Source organism: Hemitrygon akajei, chromosome 18 (assembly GCF_048418815.1).
Source record: "Hemitrygon akajei chromosome 18, sHemAka1.3, whole genome shotgun sequence".
Classification (NCBI taxonomy): domain Eukaryota; kingdom Metazoa; phylum Chordata; class Chondrichthyes; order Myliobatiformes; family Dasyatidae; genus Hemitrygon; species Hemitrygon akajei.
This window is the reverse complement of record NC_133141.1, coordinates 495,592-516,361: the sequence shown is the minus strand read 5'-3', so window position 1 is coordinate 516,361 and position 20,770 is coordinate 495,592. Positions and strand designations below refer to the sequence as shown.

The 20,770-nt window shown below is 47.6% G+C and overlaps 1 protein-coding gene across 1 annotated transcript in view; it reads right to left on the bottom strand.

Moving 5' to 3' along the window:
- The window catches only part of LOC140741597 (coiled-coil domain-containing protein 43-like), a 94,534-nt gene that overhangs the window by 72,362 nt on the left and 1,402 nt on the right, over nt 1–20,770 (bottom strand). The window lies entirely within an intron of this gene.

Here is a 20,770-nt window from a genome sequence, read left to right as displayed (position 1 = left end):
CAGGAATAAGTGTTGGGTCTGATTGGTGAAGGCGTCGGCCAGTTTAAATATATCCACTAGCCTAAAATTTAAACCTAATCCTAAGGTCCAAAAGGGGCATACACCCCCACAAACCCTAGGAACTCTGGCTTCAGCCGTACAAACCTAAAGCACACCCTGACTGATCAACAGGGATAAGTGTTGGGCCTGGTTGGTAAAGGCGTGGGCCAGTTTAAAGTGGCAGGATCGTGTGAAACTGAATCTCTGGTGGCGAGATCAGAAAGCACAAGAGGGCTGAATTGCCCACTGCCTGTATGGTTTAAAATTTAAACCTAATCCAGATGGGGTGCACATCCCCATAAATTTTAGGCACTTCCCGATTAACTCTGGTTTTAGCCCCACAAACCCAAAGCACACCCTGATTGACCCTTGTTAAATCCCCATAGACTTAGTGCTCCGGGTCGAGAGGGGTAAATTTCAACAGGGATGAGTGTTGGACTTGGTTAGTGAAGGCGTCGGTCATTTTGAAGTGGCAGGGTCGTGTGAAACTGAATCTCAAGTGGCAAGATCAGAAAGCACAAGAGGGCTGAATTGCCCACTGCCCGCATAATTTCACCCTAACTTAGTAAATTCCCATAAATTGGATATTCTGTGTTAAGAGGGGCAAGTTTCAATAAAGGCAAGTGGTGGACCTGGTTAATGAAGGCGTGGGCCAGTTCAAAGTGGCAGGGTCACGTGAAATTGAATCTCAAGTGGCGAGATCAAAAAACACGAGGGGGCTCTTTTGCCCACTGCCCGCATAATCTCAACCTAACCCAAACCCTAACCCTAACCCTAACCCTAATGCGGGCCCTAACCCTAACCCTAACCCTAACCCTAACCCTAACCCTAACCCTAACCCTAACCCTAACCCTAACCCTAACCCTACTGTCATTTAAAATTCTGTATTCTAATATCTCCTAGTCAAACATATATATTCACTAGTTTAAAACTTAAACCTAATCTTAAAGTTTAGATGGGGTATACACCCCCACAAACCCTACTAAAGTTTAGATGGGGTACACACCCCCACAAACCCTACTAAAGTTTAGATGGGGTACACACCCCCACAAACCCTACTAAAGTTTAGATGGGGTACACACCCCCACAAACCCTATTCACTCCCCGATTAACCCTGGCTTTAGCCCCACAAACCCAAAGCACATCCTGATTGACCCTTGCTAAACCCCCATAGACAGTGTCCCGTGTCAAGAGGGGTAATTTCAACAGGAATAAGTGTTGGGTCTGATTGGTGAAGGCGTCGGCCAGTTTAAATATATCCACTAGCCTAAAATTTAAACCTAATCCTAAGGTCCAAAAGGGGCATACACCCCCACAAACCCTAGGAACTCTGGCTTCAGCCGTACAAACCTAAAGCACACCCTGACTGATCAACAGGGATAAGTGTTGGGCCTGGTTGGTAAAGGCGTGGGCCAGTTTAAAGTGGCAGGATCGTGTGAAACTGAATCTCTGGTGGCGAGATCAGAAAGCACAAGAGGGCTGAATTGCCCACTGCCTGTATGGTTTAAAATTTAAACCTAATCCAGATGGGGTGCACATCCCCATAAATTTTAGGCACTTCCCGATTAACTCTGATTTTAGCCCCACAAACCCAAAGCACACCCTGATTGACCCTTGTTAAATCCCCATAGACCTAGTGCTCCGGGTTGAGAGGGGTAAATTTCAACAGGAATGAGTGTTGGACTTGGTTAGTGTAGGCGTCGGTCATTTTGAAGTGGCAGGGTCGTGTGAAACTGAATCTCAAGTGGCAAGATCAGAAAGCACAAGAGGGCTGAATTGCCCACTGCCCGCATAATTTCACCCTAATTTAGTAAATTCCCATAAACTGGATATTCTGTGTTAAGAGGGGCAAGTTTCAATAAAGGCAAGTGGTGGACCTGGTTAATGAAGGCGTGGGCCAGTTCAAAGAGGCAGGGTCACGTGAAATTGAATCTCAAGTGGCGAGATCAAAAAACACGAGGGGGCTTTTTTGCCCACTGCCCGCATAATCTCAACCTAACCCTAACCCTAACCCTAACCCTAACCCTAATCCTAAAGTCCAAAAGGGGCACACACCCCCACAAACCCTAGGCACTTCCCGATTAGCCCTGGCTTCAGCCCCACAAACCCTAAACACACCCCGATTAACCTTTGCTCTCCCAGCCAAACATATACATCCACCAGGCCTGCACTCAAACCTAATCCTAAAGTCCAAAAGGGGCACACACACCCCCACAAACCCTAAGTATACCCTGATTAATACTGGTTTAAATCCCCATAAACGGGATATTCTGTGTTAAGAGGGGCAAGTTTCAATAAAGGCAAGTGTTGGACCTGGTTAATGAAGGCGTGGGCCAGTTCAAAGTGGCAGGGTCGCGTGAAATTGAATCTCAAGTGGCGAGATCAAAAAGCACGAGGGGGCTTTTTTGCCTACTGCCCGCATAATCTCAACCTAACCCTAACCCTAACCCTAACCCCCTAACTCTCTAACCCTAACCCTAACCCGAACCCCAACCCTAACCCTAAACCTAACCCCTGAACCCCTATCCCCTGAACCCTTGACCACCTGACCCCTTGACCCCTGAACTCTAACCCTAAAACCTGATGATCCGACGGTGCATTACTGACGATGTGTTCCAGTGCGCACCCGGTTCGTTGAACCAAGTGGGGTCGGACCACGATAATGAAAGGCGTGCACCAGATGAACCTGACTTCGCCATAGCAGCTCATACTCAAAACTCTGCAGCTTAACCTCTCCCAGCCAAACATATACATCCACCAGCCCTACACTCAAACCTAATCCTAAAGTCCAAAAGGGGCACACACCCCCACAAACCCTGGGCAACTTCCCGATTAGCCCTGGCTTCAGCCCCAGAAACCCTAAGCACACCCCGATTAACCCTTGCTAGACCACCACAAACCCGATGTCCTATGTCAGGAGGGGCAAAATTTAACAAAGGCAAGTGTTGGACCTGGTTAATGAAGGCGTGGGCCAGATCAAAGTGGCAGGGTTGCGTGAAACTGAATCTCAAGTGACGAGATCAAAAAGCACAAGAGGGCTGGTTCGCCCACTGCCCGCATAATCTCAACCTAACCTTACAGTGACACGCTCTTCATTCTCCCGGTCCACAAAGTTCTGATAAGAAAGCCCAGATACACACAAGGCGAGAGAGAATCAGTAAATTAAACCCAAGATGAGGCGACAGACAACAAGTCAGTGCTAAACTCAGGTGCAGTTCTGCTGAATTTCCAGTAAACACTCAATTTAACCCATGCAATCCCAGGCATACAGATGCCAGGTAATGATGTTTAAAGATATCATTACCCTCAGAAATACATGCCTCTCATTATCTTGGTTCCTGGGAAAAACACAAGCAGTGTCTGAGCCAGACACTGTTGGGCCACCTCGGGGAGGATGTATAGTGATTAAAGGCCCGAAACAACTGACGATCCGAGGATGCATTACTGACGATGTGCCCCAGTGCGCACCCGGTTCGTTGAACCAAGTGGTGTCGGACCACGATAATGAAAGGCATGGGCCAGATTAACCTGGCTTCACCATACTAGCCCATCCACCATAGCACCTCAGACATCACCAGTCAAAACTCTGCAGCCTAATCTCTCCCAGCCAAACATATACATCCACCAGCCCAACACTCAAACCTAAACCTAAAGTCCTGAAGGGGTACACACCCCCACAAACCTTAGGAACTCCCCGACTAACCTAGCTTCAGCCCCACAAACCCAAAGCACACCTGATTAACCCTTGCTAGACCACCACAAACCGGATGTCCTATGTCAGGAGGGGCAAAATTCAACAAAGGCAAGTGTTGGACCTGGTTAATGAAGGCATGGGCCAGATCAAAGTGGCAGGGTTGCGTGAAATTGAATCTCAAGTGACGAGATCAAAAAACACAAGAGGGCTGATTCGCCCACTGCCTGCATGATCTCAACCTAACCCTAACCCTAACCTCGGGGAGGGTGTCTAATGATGAAAGGCCTGAAACACCTGACGATCCGAGAATGCATTACTGATGATGTGTCCCAGTGCACACCTGGTTCATTGACCCCAATGGTGTCGGACCACGATAATGGAAGGCATAGGCCAGATTAACCTGGCTTCACCATACAAGCCTATCCGCCATAGCAGTTCATACATCACCACTCAAAACTCTGCAGCCTAACCTCTCCCAGCCAAACATATACATCCACCAGCCCAACACTCAAACCTAATCCTAAGGTCCAAAAGGGGTACACATCCCCACAAACCCTAGGGATGTACCGATTAGCCCTGGCTTCAGCCTTTCAGACCCTAAGCAAACCCCGATTAACCGTTGACAAACCCCCACAAACCCGATGTCCTATGTCAGGAGGGGAAAGATTCAACAAAGGCAAGCGTTGGACCTGGTTAATGTCCGCGTTGGACGTGCCGCGATGTCAGTTTTGGTGAGGACAACACTCCCACATCCTGGTGTCTAGCCGGAGATGTGGACAACAAACCCACCTAGTGGTGTCTTGCTGCAATGACAGTTCCGCTGCGGAGATATTGATATGCCCGCTGTGGGCAACACCCCCAGCTGGTGCTGTCCTGGCGCAATGACAGAACCGCTATGGACAAAATTGACACCTGGTGGTATCCTGCGGCAAGTTCGATGGTGGGCAACACTCCCAGTTGGAGGTGTCCTCCCACAATGGCAGGTCCGCCGTGGATAACAGTCCCTCCTGGTGGTGTTCTGCTGCAAAGATAGATCAGATGTGGACAATACTTCCACCTGGTGGTGTCCTGCCGCAATGACAGGTTAGAGCGGACAACACTCACCCCCAGTGGTGTCCTACTGCAATGACATTTGTGCTGTGTATAACATTCCCACCTGGTGGTGTCTTGCCAGAAGAACTGATCGCTTGCAGACAACAGTCTCACCTTGTGGTGCCTTCCACAATGACAGTTTGGCTATGTACAACTCTTTCACCTGCAGGTGTCCTGCCGCAAGGACTGATCCCTTGTAGACAACAGTCCCACCTTGTGGTGTCTTGACGCAATGACAGATCATCCGTGGACAATACTCCCACCTGGTGGTGTCCTGCCATAATGACAGATCAGATGTGGACAACACTCCCACCTGGTGTTGTCCTGCCGCAATGACAACCTGTCTATGGAGAACACTCCCACCTGGTGGTGCTCTGCTGTAACAGCAGATCCACTGTGGACAAAAGACAATAGACAATAGACAGTAGGTGCAGGAGTAGGCCATTCGGCCCTTGTAGCTAGCACCGCCATTCATTGTGATCATGGCTGATTATACACAATCAGTACCCCTTTCCTGTCTTCTCCCCATATCCCTTGACCCCACTATCTATAAGAGCTCCATCTAACTCTCCCTTGAATGCATCTAGAGACTTGGCCTCCACTGCCTTCTGGGGCAGAGCTTTCCACATATTCACCACTCTCTGGGTGAAAAAGTTTTTCTGCATCTCTGTTCTAAATGGCCTACCCCTTATTCTTAAACTGTGGCCTCTTGTTCTGGACTCACCCATCAGCGGGAACATGCTTCCTGCTTCCAGCGTGTCCAATCCCTTAATAATCTTATATGTTTCAATCAGTTCCTCTCTCATCCTTCTAAATTCCAGTGTATACAGGCCCAGTCACTCCAATCTTTCAACATATGACAGTCCCGCCATTCCGGGAATTAACCTTGTGAACCTACGCTGCACTCCCTCAATAGCAAGAATGTCCTTCTTCAAATTTGGAGACCAAAACTACACACAATACTCCAGGTGGGGTCTCACCAGGGCCCTGTACAGCTGCAGAAGGACCTCTTTACTCCTATACTCAATTCCTCTTGTTATAAAGGCCAGCATGCCATTAGCTTTCTTCACTGCCTGCTGTACCTGCATTCTTGCTTTCATTGACTGATGTACAAGAACACCTAGATCTCGTTGTACTTCCCCTTTTCCTAACTTGACTCCATTTCGATAGTAATCTGCCTTCCTGTTCTTGCCACCAGAGTGGATAACCTCACATTTATCCACATTAAACTGCATCTTCCATACATTTGCCCACTCACTCAACCTGTCCAAGTCACCCTGCATTCTCATAACATCCTCCTGACATTTCACACTGCCACCCAGCTTTGTGTCATCAGCAAATTTGCTAATGTTACTTTTAATCCCTTCATCTAAATCATTAATGTATATTGTAAACAGCTGCGGTCCCAGCACTGAACCTTGCGGTACTCCACTGGTCACAGCCTGCCATTTGCTACTCTTTGTTTCCTGTCAGCCAGCCAATTTTTAATCCATGTCAGTACTCTGCCCCCAATACCATGTGCCCTAATTTTGCCCACTAATCTCCTATGTGGGACTTTATCAAAAGCTTTCTGGAAGTCCAGGTACACTACATCCACTGGCTCTCCCTTGTCCATTTTCATAGTTACATCTTCAAAAAACTCCAGAAGATTAGTCAAGAATGATTTTCCCTTCATAAATCCATGCTGACTCGGACTGATCCTTCTACTGCTATCCAAATGTGTCATAATTTCCTCTTTTATAATTGACTGCAGCATTGTTCCCAGCACTGACGTCAGGCTAACTGGTCTATAATCCCCTGTTTTCTCTCTCCCTCCTTTCTTGAAAAGTGGGACAACATTAGCCACCCTCCAATCAGCAGGAACTGTTCCTGAATCTATAGAACACTGGAAAATGATTACCAATGCGTCCACGATTTTTAGAGCCACCTCCTTAAGTACCCTGGGATACAGATCATCAGGTCCTGGGGACATCAGCCTTCAGACTCAACAGTCTATCCAACACCGTTTCTTGCCTAATATAAATTTCCTTCAGTTCATCCTTTACCTTAGTTCCTTTGGCCACTATTACATCTGGGAGATTGTTTGTGACTTCCCTAGTGAAGACAGATCCAAAGTACCTGCTCAACTCGTTTGCCATTTCCTTGTTCCTCATAATAAATTCACCCGCTTCTGTCTTCAATGGCCCAATTTTGGTCTTAACTATTTTTTTGCTATTGACATACCTAAAGAAGCTTTTACTGTCCTCCTTTACATTCTTGGCTAGTTTACCTTTGTACCTCATTTTCTCTTGGCGTATTGCCTTTTCTGTTATTTTCTGTTGCTCTTTAAAAGCTTCCCAGTCCTCCAGTTTCCCGCTCATCTTTGATATGTTGTACTTCTCTTTCATTTTTATACTGCCCTTTACTTCCCTCATCGGCCACGGCTGCCCCTTACTGCCGTTAGGATTTTTCTTCCTCTTTGGAATGAACCAATCCTGCACCTTCTGCATTATTCCCAGAAATACCTGCCATTGTTGTTCCATTGTTGTTCCACTGGTGCTGTCCTGCCTTAATGACAGGTCCAGTGTGGACATGACTCCCACCTGGTGGTGACCTGTCACAATGACAGTTCCGCTGTCCACAGCACTCCAACCTGGTGGTGTTCTGCCATATTGAGAAGCCCCCTGTGTACAACACTCCCACCTGCTGGTGTGCTGCTGCAAGGACTGATACGTTGTAAACAACACTCCCATCTTCTGGTGTCCTGCCCCAATGACAGATCAGATGTGGACAATACTCCCACCTGGTGGTGTCCTGTCACAATGACAGCTCCGGCAAGGACAGAACTCCCATCTGGTGGTGATGTGTCACAATGATTGTTCCGCAACCTAACCCTAACCCTAATCCTAACCTTAACGCTCTTTTAGGAAGTGGACTCCTGAAGCTGAACAGGCCCTGAGAGACTGCTTCGGTACTACTAACTGGGATGTACTGCAAGGGGGGCTCTGTGGGGGCGTTGAGGAGGTCACTGAATGCACAACGGACTATATTAACTTTTGTGTGGATGCCGTTGTCCCTGTTAGAACTGTTCGCTGCTATCCCAATAATAAGCCCTGGATCACTAGTCACATCAAAGGCCTCCTAAACCAGAAGAAGAGGGCCTTTAAAGATGGTGATCGGTTGGAGCTTAAAAGAGTTCAGAAGGAACTCAGAGTACAGATAAGGGGGGCAAAGGAGCAGTATAGGAGGAAGCTAGAACAAAAGCTGCAGAAAAAAAGCATGAAGGAGGTGTGGGATGGGATGAAGATCATCATCGGATGCGGTGCAAAGCGGGGGGCGAACATAAGTGGAGATGTGGAGAAAGCGAACAAGCTGAACAACTTCTTCAACAGGTTCGACAGCTCAATCTCATCCTCACCGCAGAAATCCACACCAGGCTTACTTCCCTCACAGGAAAATAGCCACTCACAGGAGACCTTGCCCACGCCCAGGATTACGGCTGCACAGGTGGAAGGTCAACTGAGGAAGATCTGTACCAGCAAGGCGGCTGGACCGGATGGAGTTTCCCCACGATTACTGAGGGCCTGTGCGACTGAGCTGGGAGAACCACTACAGCGCATCTTCAACATGAGCCTGGAGCAGAGAAGAGTACCCAGACAGTGGAAAACATCCTGTATTGTCCTGGTACCGAAGAAACCACAACCAAAGGAGTTGAATGACTTCAGACCTGTTGCCTTGACGTCGCACGTGATGAAGACCATGGAGCGGCTGATAATACAGAATCTGAGGCCACAAACCAGGCACGCCCAGGATCCTCTTCAGTTTGCGTATAAGGAGAAGGTGGGAGTGGAGGATGCTATCACGTATTTGCTGCACAAATCACTCTCTCACCTAGATGGGGTCAGTTGTGCTGTGAGGATTACATTCCTTGACTTCTCTAGTGCCTTTAACACCATCCAGCCCAAGATCTTAAGGCACAAACTAATGGAGATGGGAGTAGTCTCTCACATGGTGGATTGGATAGTGGACTACTTGACAGATAGACCTCAGTATGTGCGGTTGGGAGACTGTAGGTCTGACACGGTGGTCAGCAGCACAGGAGCGCCGCAGGGAACCGTACTCTCTCCGGTCCTGTTCACCCTGTACACATCAGACTTCCAATATAACTCGGAGTCCTGCCATGTGCAGAAGTTCGCTGATGACACAGCCATAGTGGGGTGTGTCAGGAATGGACAGGAGGAGGAGTATAGGAAACTGATACAGGACTTTGTGATATGGTGCAACTCAAACTACCTGCGTCTCAATATCACCAAGACCGAGGAGATGGTGGTGGACTTTAGGAGATCTAGGCCTCATATGGAGCCAGTGATCATTAATGGAGAATGTGTGGAGCAGGTTAAGACCTACAAGTATCTGGGAGTACAGTTAGACGAAAAGCTAGACTGAACTGCCAACACAGATGCCTTGTGCAGGAAGGCACAGAGTCGACTGTACTTCCTTAGAAGGTTGGCGTCATTCAATGTCTGTAGTGAGATGCTGAAGATGTTCTATAGGTCAGTTGTGGAGAGCGCCCTCTTCTTTGTGGTGGCGTGTTGGGGAGGAAGCATTAAGAAGAGGGACACCTCACGTCTTAATAAGCTGGTAAGGAAGGCGGGCTCTGTTGTGGGCAAAGTACTGGAGAGTTTAACATCGGTAGCTGAGCGAAGGGCGCTGAGTAGGCTACGGTCAATTATGGAAAACTCTGAACATCCTCTACATAGCACCATCCAGAGACAGAGAAGCAGTTTCAGTGACAGGTTACTATCGATGCAATGCTCCTCAGACAGGATGAAGAGGTCAATACTCCCCAATGCCATTAGGCTTTACAATTCTACCGCCAGGACTTAAGAACTTTTAAAAAGCTATTATTAATGCTTTTTGAGATAGTGATTTAGATGCATATCATATTTTTTTTTACTGAGTTAAGTATTGTATGTAATTAGTTTTGCTACAACAAGTGTATGGGACATTGGAAAAAAGTTGAATTTCCCCATGGGGATGAATAAAGTATCTATCTATCTATCTATCTATCTAACGTGATGTCTTATGTCAGGAGGGGCCAGATTCAACAAAAGCGAGTGCCGGACCTCGTTAATGAAGGCATGGGCCAGATCAAAGTAGCAGGGTTGCGTGAAACTGAATCTCAAGTGACAAGATCAAAAAGCACAAAAGGGCTGATTTGCCCACTGCCCACATACTCTCAACCTAACCTTACAGTGAGACGCTTTTCATTTTTCCAGCCCACGAAATGCCAATAAGCCCAGATACCCACAGGGTGAGAGAGAACGAGTAAATTAAACCCAAGATGGGGTTCAGATAACAAGTCAGTACTAAACTCAGGTGCAGTTATGCTGAATGCCCAGTAAACACTGTCAATTAAACACATGCAATCCCAGGCATACAGATGCCAGGTAATGATGTTTAAAAATATCATGACACTCAGAATTACATGCCTCACATTTTCCTGTTCCATGGGGAAAACACAAGCCAAGTCTGATCAACTTTGGCTGGGCCACTTCGGGGAGGATGTCTAGTGATTAAAGGTCTGAAACACCTGACGATCCGAGGATGCATTACTGACGATGTGTCCCAGTGCACACCCGGTTCGTTGAGCCAAGTGCTGTCAGACCACGATAATGAAAGGCGTGGGCCAGATTAACATGGCTTCACCATATGACCCGATCTGCCGTAGCAGTTCACATATCCCCACTCAAAACTCTGCAGCCTAACATCTCCCAGCCAAACATACACATCCACCAGCCCAACACTCAAACCTAATCCTAAGGTCCAAAAGGGGACACACCTCTACAAACCCTAGGTATGTCCTGATTAACCCTGGCTTCAGCCCCACAGACCCTAAGCACCCTGATTAACCCTTGACAAGCCCCCACAAACCCCATGTCCTATGTCAGGAGGGGAAAGATTCAACAAAGGCAAGTGTTGGATCAGGTTAATGAAGGCATGGGCCAGATCAAAGTGGCAGGATCGTGTGAAACTGAGTCTCAAGTGACGAGATCAAAAAGCACAAGAGGGCTGATTCGCCCACTGCCCGCATACGCTCAACCTAACCCTAACCGTAATGTGATGTGGACAACACTCCCACCTGGTGGAACCCTGCTGTAACGACAGGTTAGATGTGGACAATACTCCCACCTGATGGTGTTCTGTCACAATGACAGTTCCGCTGTTGATAATAGTCCCACCTGGTGGTGTCCTCCCACAATGGCAGATCCTCTGTGGATAACAGTCCCACCTGGTGGTGTTCTGCCGCAAAGATAGATCAGATGTGGACAACACTCCCACCTGGTGTTGTCCTGACGCAATGACAGGACCGCCGTGGACAACATTTCAACTGGTGGTGTCCTGCCGTAATGACAACCCGTCTATGGAGAACACTCCCACCTGGTGGTGTTCTGCTGTAGCAGCAGATCCGCTGTGGATAACACTTCCACTGGTGCTGTCCTGCTTAATGACAGGTCCAATGTGGACATGATTCCCACCCGGTGGTGACCTGTTGCAATGACAGTTCCGCTGTCCTCAACACTCAGACCTGGTGGTGGTCTGCTGTATTGAGTTGCCCCCTGTGTACAACACTCCCACCTGCTGGTGTCCTGCTGCAAGGACTGATCCGTTGTAAACAACACTCCCATCTTCTGGTGTCCTGCCATAATGACAGATTAGCTGTGGACAACACTCCTTGCTAGTGGTGCCTTGCTGCAATGAGAGTTCCACTGCGGACAACACTCCCACTTGGTGGTGTCCTCTCGCAATGACAGCTCCAGTGATGACAGCACTCCCACCTGGTGGTGTCGTGTCACAATGACTGTTCCGCAACCTAACCCTAACCCTAAGCCTAGCCCTAATCCTAACCCTAATTGGATGTCCTATGTCAAGAGGGGCATGATTCAACAAAGGCAAGTGCTGTACCTGGTTAATGAAGGTGTGGGCCAGATCAAAGTGGCAGGGTCGCGTGAAACTGAATCTCAAGTGACGAGATCAAAAAGCACAAGAGGGCTGATTCGCCCACTGCCCGCAGACTCTCAACCTAACCCTAACCGTAATGCGATGTGGACAACACTCCCACCTGGTGGTGTCCTGCCATAACGACAGGTTAGATGTGGCCAACACTCCCACCTGATGGTGTCCTGTTGCAATGACAGTTCCGCTGTTGATAATCGTCCCACCTGGTGGTGGTCTGCCACAAAGATAGATCAGATGTGGACAATACTCCCACCTGGTGGTGTCCTGTTGTAACAACACGTTAGATGTGGGACAACACTCCCACCTGGTGGTGTCCTGCTGGAGGAACTGATCGCTTGCAGAAAACACTCCCACTTTGTGGTGCCTTCTGGAATGACAGTCCGGCCGTGTACAACACTTTGACCTGCTGGTGTCCTGCCGCAAGGACAGATCCCTTGTAGACAACACTCCCACCTTGTGGTGTCCTGCCGCAATGACAGTTTGGCCGTGGACAATACTCCCACCTGGTGGTGCCCTGCTGTAACTACAGATCCACTGGGTACAACACTCACAACTGGTGGTGTCCTGCCACAATGACAGTTCCACTGCAGATAACACTCCGACCTGGTGGTTTTCTGCTGTAACGGCATCCCCGCTGTGGGCAACACTCCCACCTGGTGTTGTTCTGGCACAATGACAGGTCCGCTATGGACAAAATTCACACCTGGTGGTATCCTGCCGCAAAGATAGATCAGATGTGGACAATACTTCCACCTAGTGGTGTCCCGCCGTAAAGATAGGTTAGATGTGGACAACACTCCCACCCAGTGGTGTCCTACCGCAATGACATGTGCGCTGTGTATAACATTCCCACCTGGTTGTGTCCTGCCGCGATGTCAGTTTTGGTGTGGACAACACTTCCACCTGCAGGTGTCCTGCCACAAGGACTGATCCTTTGTAGACAACAGTCCCACCTTGTGGTGTCTTGATGCAATGACAGATCATCTGTGGACAATACTCCCACCTGGTGTTGTCCTGCCGCAATGACAACCCGTCTATGGAGAACACTCCCACCTGGTGGTGTTCTGCTGTAACAGCAGATCCACTGTGGACAACACTTCCACTGGTGCTGTCCTGCCTTAATGACAGGTCCAGTGTGGACATGACTCCCACCTGGTGGTGAACTGTCACAATGACAGTTCCGCTGTCCACAACACTCCAACCTGCTGGTGTTCTGCCGTATTGAGTTGCCCCCTGTGTACAACACTCCCACATGTTGGTGTCCTGCCACAATGACAGATCAGATGTGGACAATACTCCCACCTGGTGGTGTCCTGCCATAACAACAGATTAGCTGTGGATAACACTCCCTGCTAGTGGTGCCTTGTCGCAATGACAGTTCCACTGCGGACAACACTCCCATCTGGTGGTGTCCTGTTGCAATGACGGTTCCACAACCTAACCCTAATCCTAATGCGATGTCCTATGTCAGGGTGGGCCAGATTCAACATAGGCAAGTGCTGGACCTGGTTAATGTAGGCGCGGGCCAGATCAAAGTGGCAGGGTCGTGTGAAACTGAATCTCAAGTGACGAGATCAAAAAGCACAAGAGGGCTGATTTGCCCACTGCCCGCATACTCTCAACCTAACCTGACAGTGACATGCTCTTCATTCTCCCGGCTCACAAAATGCCGATAAGATAGCCCAGATACCCACAAGGTGAGAGAGAACCAGTAAATTAAACCCAAGATGGGGCTCAGAAAACAAGTCAGTACTAAACTCAGGTGCAGTTATGCTGAATGCCCAGTAAACACTGTCAATTAAACCCACGCAATCCCAGGCACACAGATGCCAGGTAATGATGTTTAAAGATATCATGACACTCAGAATTACATGCCTCTCATTATCCTGTTCCATGGGGAAAACACAAGCCGGGTCTGAACAAGACCTGGCTGGGCCACCTCGGGGAGGATGTCTAGTGATTAAAGGCCCGAAACACCTGACGATCTGAGGATGCATTACTGATGGTGTGTCCCAGTGCACACCCGGTTCCTTAAGTGAACTGGTGTTGGACAAAGATAAGGAAAGGCATGGGCCAGATTAACCTGGCTTCACCACATGAGCCTATCCGCCATAGGACCTCATACATCCCCACTCAAAACTCTGCAGCCTAACCTCTCCCAGCCAAACATATACATCCACCAGCCCAACACTCAAACCTAATCCTAAGGTCGAAAAGGGGCACACACCCCCACAAACCCTAGGCATGTTCCAATTAACCCTGACCACACCCCCAGAAACCCTAGGCACACCCTAATGCGAATGGAAGACGGCCTTTAACACCATCTGAGGTAATTACGAGTATCTGATCATGCCATTTAGTTTCACCAATGTCCCCACTGTTTTCTAAGCCCTGGTAAATGACCTTCTCAGGGACATGCTGAACCAATTATTTTTTGTGTATCTTGACAAATCTTAATAGAGGAAGCTTGGAGAGTGTGTGTGAGGGAGGATAGGCAGGTGATAGAGAAGGGACGCGCTCAGACCGAAGGCTTGAGATGTTGTGAACAAAGCGGATGAGCTTAGAGTGTGGATCAGTACTTGGAGATATTATGTGGTGGCCGTTATAGAGATTTGGATGGTTCAAGGACAGGAATGCTTACTTCAAGTGCCAGGTTTTAGATGTTTCAGAAAGGACAGGGAGGGAGGCAAAAGAGGTGGAGGGATTGCACTGTTGATCAGAGATAGTGTCACGGCTGCAGAGAAAGTGGACACCATGAAGGGATTGTCTACGGAGTCTCCATAGGTGGAGGTTAGGAACAAGAAGGGGTCAATAACTATACTGGGTGTTTTTTCATAGGCCATCTCATAGTAACAGGGATATCAAGGAGCAGATAGGGTAACAGATCCTGGAAAAATGTAATAATAACAGAGTTGTCATGATGGGAGATTTTAATTTCCCAAATATTGATTAGCATCTCCCCAGATCAAGGGGTTTAGATGGGGTGGAGTTTGTTAGGTGTGTGCAGGAAGGCTTCTTGACACAGTATGTAGATAAGCCTACAAGAGGAGAGGCTGCACTTGATCTGGTATTGGGAAATGAACCTGGTCAGGTGTCAGGTCTCTCAGTGGGAGAGAATTTTGAAGATACTGATCACAATTCAATCTCCTTTACAATAGCATTGGAGAGAGATAGGAACAGACAAGTTAGAAAAGTGTTTAATTCGAGTAAGGGGAATTATGAGGCTCTCAGGCAGGAAACTGGAAGCTTAAATTGGGAACAGATGTTCTCAGGGAAAAGTACAGAAGTAATGTGGCAAATGTTCAAGGGATCTTTGGGTAGAGTTCTGTAGAGGTACGTTTCAATGAGACAGGGAAGTTATAGTAAGGTACAGGAACCGTGGTGTACAAAGGCTGTAATAAATCTAGTCAAGAAGAAAAGAAAAGCTTACAAAAGGTTCAGAGAGTTAGGTAATGTTAGGGATCTAGAAAATTATAAGGCTAACAGGAGGGAGCTTAAACAGGAAATTAGGAGAGCCAGAAGGGGCCATGAGAAGGCCTTGGCGGGCAGGATTAAGGAAAATCCCAAGGCATTCTACAAGTATGTGAAGAGCAAGAGGATAAGACGTGAAAGAATAGGATCTATCAAGTGTGACAGTGGGAAACTGTGTATGGAACTGGAGGAAATAGCACGGGTACTTAATGAATACTTTACCTGAGTATTCACTATGGAAAAGGATCTTGGTGATATTAAATCGAAGCAAGAGGCGGAGAGGGAAGAGGTAAAATAAGCTCGGAGAAAGGCTGTTTTTTTTTAACTGATCGGGGCAAAGAGGCTAGACTTCGCAGGCGCCTGAAGGTCGGCCTCTGAGATCAGCGGGGGAATTTAAAAAGTGAGCAGAGGCTGTGTATGAGCTTCACTCCAGGTGAGGAAAGGCCGGGTAAGCTCCTTTAATTAATCTAATTAGCTTAGGAGTAGGTAATGGAAGTAGCAATTAGGGCAGTTGAGTGCTCTGTTTGCAGTTTATAGTTGCAGGGAAGTCAGGATGAGCACAGCTGTCCCTGATGACTACACCTGCAAAAGGTGCATCCAGCTGCAGCTCCTGACAAACTGTGTTAGGGAACTGGAGCTGGAGCTGGATGAACTTCGGATCATTCGGGAGGCAGAGGCAGAAATAGACAGGGGTTTCAGGGAGATAGTCACCCCTAGGAGTCAGGAGACAGGTAGTTGGGTGACTGTCAGGAGAGGGAAGGGGAATAGACAGGAAGAGCAGAGCACCCCTGTGACCGTTCCCATCAATAATAAGTATACCGTTTTGGATACTGTTGGTGGGGACAACGTACCAGGGACAAGTTGCAGTGGTTGTGTCTCTGGCACCGAGACTGGACCCTCAGCTCAGAAGGGAAGGAGGGAAAAGAGGAGAGCAGTAGTGATAGGGGATTCAATATTTAGGGGGACAGATAGGAGGTTCTGTGGAAGAGATCGAGAATCCTGGATGGTCTGTTGCCTCCCTGGTGCCAGGGTCTGCGATATCTCGGATCGAGTTCTCAGTATTCTCAAGAGGGAGAAGCCGGATGTCATGGTCCATGTAGGGACTAATGACGTGGATAGGAAGAGTGAGGAGGTCCTGAAAGTTGAGTTTAGGGAGCTAGGTGCCAAGTTGAAGGACAGGACTTCCAGGATAGCAATCTCAGGATTGCTACAAGTGTCACGTGCAGGTGGGTTTAGAAATAGTAAGATAGCGCAGATCAACACGTGGCTGAAGACATGGTGCAGGAGAGAGGGCTTCAGATTTATAGATAATTGGGCAGTTTTCCAGGGAAGGTGGGACCTGTTCCAGTGGGACGGTTTACATCCGAACTGGAGGGGGACAAATATTCTTGCAGGTAGGTTTGCTAGAGAGGCTCCAGTGGATTTAAACTAGATATGAGGGGGGAGGGGAACCAGAGTGTAGGAACAGATGTATGGGAGAAGGAAGAAAAAGAAGACAGTAAAGTTCTTTGTACTGTTAGAGATAAACAGAAAGGAGGAGGTGGAGAATTTCTTAAATGCATCTATTTTAATGCTAGGAGCATTGTAAGAAAGGTGGATGAGCTTAGAGCATGGATTGATACCTGGAAGTATGATGTTAGTGAAACATGGTTGCAGGAGGGATGTGATTGGCAACTAAATATTCCTGGATTTTGTTGCTTCAGGTGCGATAGAATCAGAGGGATAAGAGGGGGAGGTGTTGCGTTGCTCATCAGAGAAAGTATTACAGCAGTGCTCTGGCAGGATAGATTAGAGGGGTCATCTAGGGAGACTATTTGGGTGGAATTGAGGAATGGGAAAGGTGTAGTAACACTTATAGGGGTGTATTATAGACCACCTAATGGGGAGCGAGAATTGGAGGAGCAAATTTGCAAGGAGATAGCAGATATTTGTAGTAAGCACAGGGTTGTGATTGTGGGAGATTTTAATTTTCCACATATAGACTGGGAAGCCCATACTGTAAAAGGGATTGATGGTTTGGAGTTTGTAAAATGTGTGCAGGATAGTTTTTTGCAGCAATACATAAAGGTACTGACTGGAGAAGGGGCAGTGTTGGATCTTCTATTAGGGAATGAAATAGGTCAGGTGACGGAGGTATGTGTTGGGGAACACTTCAGGTCCAGTGATCACAATACCATTAGTTTCAATATAATTATGGAGAAGGAAAGGACAGGACCCAGAGTTGAGATTTTTGATTGGAAAAAGGCTAATTTTGAGGAGATGCAAAAGGATGGAGAAGGAGTGGATTGGGACAGAGTCGATGTGGATAGGCTTTTTCCATTGAGAGTAGGGGAGATTCAAACAAGAGGACATGAGTTGAGAGTTAGGGGACAAAAGTTTAAGGGTAACACGAGGGGGAATTTCTTTACTCAGAGAGTGGTAGCTGTGTGGAATGAGCTTCCAGTAGAAGTGGTAGAGGCAGATTCGGTATTGTCATTTAAAGTAAAATTGGATCGGTATATGGACAGGAAAGGAATAGAGGGTTATGGGCTGAGTGCAGGTCAGTTGTACTAGGTGAGAGTAAGCGTTCGGCATGGACTAGAAGGGCCGAGATGGCCTGTTTCCGTGCTGTAATTGTTATATGGTTATAGGATCGTAGTGATGACTTGCAGCGGACTGAAAAGCTTCAGCATGTAGATATTAAGAAAGAGGATGTGCTGGAGCTTTTGGAAAGCATCGTTGGATAAGTCACCGGGACCAGATGAGATGTACCCCAGGCTACTGTGGTAGGCGAAGGAGGGGATTGCTGAACCTCTGGCACTGATTTTTGAATCACGAATGAGGATGGGAGAGGTTCAGGAGGATTGGAGGGTTGCGGATGTTGGTCCTTTATTCAAGAAAGGGAGTAGAGATAGCCCAGGAAATTATAGACCAGTGAGTCTTACCTTAGTGGTTGGTAAGTCGATGGAGAAGATCCTGGAGAGGCAGGATTTATGAACATTTGGAGAGGTATAATATGATTAGGAATAGTCAGCATGGCTTTGTCAAGTGCAGGTCGTGCCTTACGAGCCTGATTGAATTTTTTGAGGATGTGACTAAACACATTGATGAAGGAAGAGCAGTAGATGTAGTGTATATGGATTTCAGCAGGGCATTTGACAAGGTACCCCATGCAAGGCTTATTGAGAAAGTAAGGAGGCATGGGATCCAAGGGGAGATTGCTTTGTGGATCCAGAACTGGCTTGCCCACAGAAGGCAAAGAGTGGTTGTAGACGGGTCATATTCTGCATGGATGTCGGTGACCAGTGGTGTGCCTCAGGGATCTGTTCTGGGACCCTTTGTGATTTTTATAAATGACCTGGATGAGGAAGTGGAGGGATGGGTTAGTAAGTTTGCTGATGACACAAAGGTTGGAGGTGTTGTGGAGGGTAGTCAGAGTTTACAGCAGGACATTGATAATAGACAATAGACAGTAGGTGCAGGAGTAGGCCATTCGGCCCTTCTAGCCAGCATCGCCATTCACTGTGATCATGGCTGATTATACACAATCAGTACCCTGTTCCTGCCCTCTCCCTATATCCCTTGACCCCGCTATCTATAAGAGCTCTATCTAACTCTCTCTTGAATGCATCCAGAGACTTGGCCTCCACTGCCTTCTGGGGCAGAGCATTCCACATATCCACCACTCTCTGGGTGAAAAAGTTTTTCTGCATCTCTGTTCTAAATGGCCTACCCCTTATTCTTAAACTGTGGCCTCTAGTTCTGGACTCACCCATCAGCGGGAACATGCTTCCTGCCTCCAGTGTGTCCAATCCCTTAATAATCTTATATGTTTCAATCAGATCCCCTCTCATCCTTCTAAATTCCACTGTATACAGGCCCAGTCACTCCAATCTTTCAATATATGACAGTCCCGCCATTCCGGGAATTAACCTTGTGAACCTACGCTGCACTCCCTCAATAGCAAGAATGTCCTTCCTCAAATTTGGAGACCAAAACTGCACACAATACTCCAGGTGGGGTCTCACCAGGGCCCTGTACAGCTGCAGAAGGACCTCTTTACTCCTATACTCAATTCCTCTTGTTATAAAGGACAGCATGCCATTAGCTTTCTTCACTGCCTGCTGTACCTGCATGCTTGCTTTCATTGACTGATGTACACCTAGATCTCGTTGTACTTCCCCTTTTCCTAACTTGTCTCCATTTAGATAGTAATCTGCCTTCCTGTTCTTGCCACCAAAGTGGATAACCTCACATTTATCCACATTAAACTGCATCTGCCATACATTTGCCCACTCACTCAACCTGTCCAAGTCACCCTGCATTCTCATAACATCCTCCTGACATTTCACACTGCCACCCAGCTTTGTGTCATCAGCAAATTTGCTAGTGTTACTTTTAATCCCTTCATTTAAATCATTAATGTATATTGTAAACAGCTGTGGTCCCAGCACCGAACCTTGCAGTACCCCACTGGTCACAGCCTGCCATTCCGAAAGGGACCCGTTAATCGCTACTCTTTGTTTCCTGTCAGCCAGCCAATTTTCAATCCATGTCAGTACTCTGCCCCCAATACCATGTGCCCTAATTTTGCCCACTAATCTCCTATGTGGGACTTTATCAAAAGCTTTCTGGAAGTCCAGGTACACTACATCCACTGGCTCTCCCTTGTCCATTTTCATAGTTTCATAGGATGCAAAACTGGGCTGAGAGGAGGCAGATGGAGTTCAACCCAGATAAGTGTGAAGAGGTTCATTTTGGTAGGTCAAATATGATGGCAGAATATAGTATTAATGGTAAGACTCTTGGCAGTGTGGAGGATCAGAGGGATCTGAGTCCATAGGACACTCAAAGCAGCTGCGCAGGTTGATGCTGTGGTTAAGAAGGTGTATGATGGAAGGATGTGGAATCCATAGAAAGGGTGCAGAGGAGATTTACAAGGATGTTGCCTGGATTGGAGAGCATGCCTTATGAGAATAGGCTGAGTGAACTCAGCCTTTTCTCCTTATGGTGACGGAGGATGAGAGGTGACCTGATAGAGGTGTACAAGATGATGAGAGGCATCGATCGTGTGGATAGTCAGATGCTTTTTCCCAGGGCTGAAATAGTTGCCACAAGAGGACACAGGTTTAAGGTGCTGGGGGGTAGGTACAGAGGAGATGTCAGGGGTAAGTTTTTTACTCAGAGAATGGTGAGTGTGTGGAATGGGCTGCCGGCAACGGTGGTGGAGGTGGATACAATAGGGTTATTTCTTTAGAGACTATTAGATAGGTACATGGTGCTTAGAAAAATAGAGGGCTATGGGGAAGCCTGGTAATTTCTAAGGTAGGGACATGTTTGGCACAACTTTGTGTGCTGAAGGGCCTGTATTGTGCTGTAAGTTTTCTATGTTTCTAACAATTTGATTTTTTTCGAAGTCTCTTGCTGAACACACAGGTCACATCCGCAAAGTTCTCCAGGGCCTTCTGGAGACCCAGCTCTTTGTGAAGGCTAAGA